Source organism: Saccopteryx bilineata, unplaced genomic scaffold (assembly GCF_036850765.1).
Source record: "Saccopteryx bilineata isolate mSacBil1 unplaced genomic scaffold, mSacBil1_pri_phased_curated manual_scaffold_15, whole genome shotgun sequence".
Taxonomy (NCBI): Eukaryota; Metazoa; Chordata; class Mammalia; order Chiroptera; family Emballonuridae; genus Saccopteryx; species Saccopteryx bilineata.
In genome coordinates this window covers 1,113,788-1,116,342 of record NW_027095441.1, presented here as the reverse complement: position 1 = coordinate 1,116,342, position 2,555 = coordinate 1,113,788, and the positions used below count along the sequence as shown (strand labels likewise).

The 2,555-nt window shown below is 42.7% G+C and overlaps 1 pseudogene; it reads left to right on the top strand.

Moving 5' to 3' along the window:
* The first annotated feature begins 366 nt into the window (after positions 1-366).
* On the top strand, positions 367-1,751 carry LOC136318222 (zinc finger protein 875-like; annotated as a pseudogene).
* The last annotated feature ends 804 nt before the right edge of the window (positions 1,752-2,555 follow it).

Below are 2,555 nucleotides of genomic sequence, written 5' to 3'. Positions count from 1 at the left end.
TGGCCTTCTCCAGTCAGCAATTTCTCAGTCAACATGTGGGATGCAATCACCCCTCTGATATTCTCCCTGGAACATCTACAAAAAAACATCTCCAATCAAAGGATCCCTACCCAGAGGATGAAAATCAGCAGCAGCATTATACTGATACACACAACAGGAATGAGAAAGCTGAAGGTCAAAAGGTCAAAGAAAAGTCCAAACATTTGATTAAAAGTAACAGGCCAAGGAGGATTTCAAGGGCCTTTTTAAAGCCTCCAAAAAGACACATGGGAAGCTCTACTGAGCAAGAGAGAATGATACAGAAAGCACCAAGCAGAAGCCAGAAAGTGAATTTAGTGGACACAGAAAAACTGTCTGAGATTAGTAATGTCAACAAATGAAGCTATCAAGTATGGAGATTGTCTGCAAGGCTTTGGTGATGGGTCACATCTCCTCAAAAACCAGAGAATACACTCAGGGGAGATGAACTATGTTTGCAGGGAGTGTGAGCGAGGCTTTACAAAAAAGTCAGACCTCCTCAGACACCAAAAGACACACTCAGGAAAGAAGCCCAATGTTTGCAAAGAGTGTGAACAAGTCTTTTCACTGAAGTCACATCTTATGACACAGAGAAAACACACTCAGGGGAGAAAGCGTATGTTTGCAAGGAGTGTGAATGAGGATTTTCACAGAAGTCAACTCTCTTCAAACACCAGAGGACACACTCAGAGCAGAATCTTTATGTTTGCAGGGAGTGTGAACGAGGCTTTATGCAAAAGTCAGATCTCTTAAAACACCAAAGAACACACTGAGGGGAGAAATCCTATGTCTGCAGGGAGTGTTTGCGAGGCTTTACACAAAAGTCACATCTTTCTACACACCAGAGAACAAACTCAGGAAAGAAGCAGTATGTTTGCATGGTGTGTGAGCGAGGCTTTACAAAAAAGTCAGACCTCCTCAGACACCTGAGGACACACTCAGGAGAGAAGCCCTATGTTTTCATGGTGTGTGAGTGAGGCTTTAAAAAAAAGTCAGACCTACTCAGACACCAGAGGACACACTCAGGGAAGAAGCCCAATGTTTGCAAGGAGTGTGAACAAGTCTTTTCACTGATGTCACATCTTCTCACACAGCAGAGAACACACTCAGGGGAGAAAGCGTAAGTTTGCAAGGAGTGTGAATGAGGAATTTCACAGAAGTCAACTCTCTTCAGACACCAGAGGACTCACTCAGAGCAGAATCCTTATGTTTGCAGGTAGTGTGAACGAGGTTTTATGCAAAAGTCAGATCTCTTAAAACACCAAAGAACACACTCAGGGGAGAAACCCTATGTCTGCAGGGAGTGTTTGCGAGGCTTTACACAAAAGTCACATCTTTCTACACACCAAAGAACACACTCAGGGTAAAAGCCCTATGTTTGCAGAGAGTGTAATCGAGGCTTTTCAAGGAAGACACATCTCCTCACACATCAGAAAACACACTCAGGGGAGAAACCCTATGTTTGCAGAAAGTGCATACGAGGCTTTACATGAAAGTCAGATCTCCTAAGACAACAGAAAATACACTCAGGGGAGAAGCAATATGTTTGCAGGAAATGTGATCAAGGTTTTTTACAGAAGTCACATCTCCTCACACACCATAGAACACACTCAGTGTAGAAGTGCTATGGGTGCAGTGAGTGTGAGCAAGGCTTTTCACAGAAGTCAACTCTCCTCATACTCCAGAGGACACACTCAAGAGAGAAGCCCTTTGTTTATAAGGAGTGTGAGTGAATCATTAGCATTAAATTGCATCTCCACAATCATATCTCTTACACAGGTCATAACCCAGCTCTGAGTGGACTTCATAGAAAGTTTACTAACCCTTTATTTTTATAATATTTTAATTTGTATAGAAGAAAGTAAACTTCATTATCATGAAAAAAGATGAGCTCAACAAATTGTTTCTCAAGTGATATGGGAATGTCAACAGCAATATTCTTTTGTTCTAATAAATCTTCATAAAACTATGATGCCCACATACCTCATTCTTTCCCTCCCCATCACTGAAAGCAGAGAGTTCCCAAAGAGCCACAGAGAACTCACACTGTCAAGAACAGAAACTCAACCCCTAAAAACATGGAAATCTGGAGTTAATTTACATAGGTTACTTCCCAGGGAGAGGGATTTGAGGCAGACTCACCAGGAAAAGGGATTTCCTTCACTCCAGGAAAGTAGAGGCTTCTCTCCTTGTAGGCTCAACACCCTCCCCCCTTGGCTTTTCTTGGCTCCTGTCCTGGATTCCTCTGACCTCTGTAGTCCCTGGTGAAAACCAGGAAGGAATACGTGCATGTCCGTGTTTCTGGCTCAGACTGGGCAGCTTGTCTTTCTAACTCTCTCCTCATTGTTTCTTCAGAATGAGAATCTCATGGTGTACACCACATGGACTTTAGATCATTCCATAGTGGCTTTCAATCTCAGTTCTGCCTTCACCATCTTTGTGACCTAAGGCAGGATTCTCAACTCCTCTTTGCCTGTTTTTTAATCTGTAAAATGGAAATAGTGCCTGAGCAAGTAGTGGTACAGTGCATAGAGCAT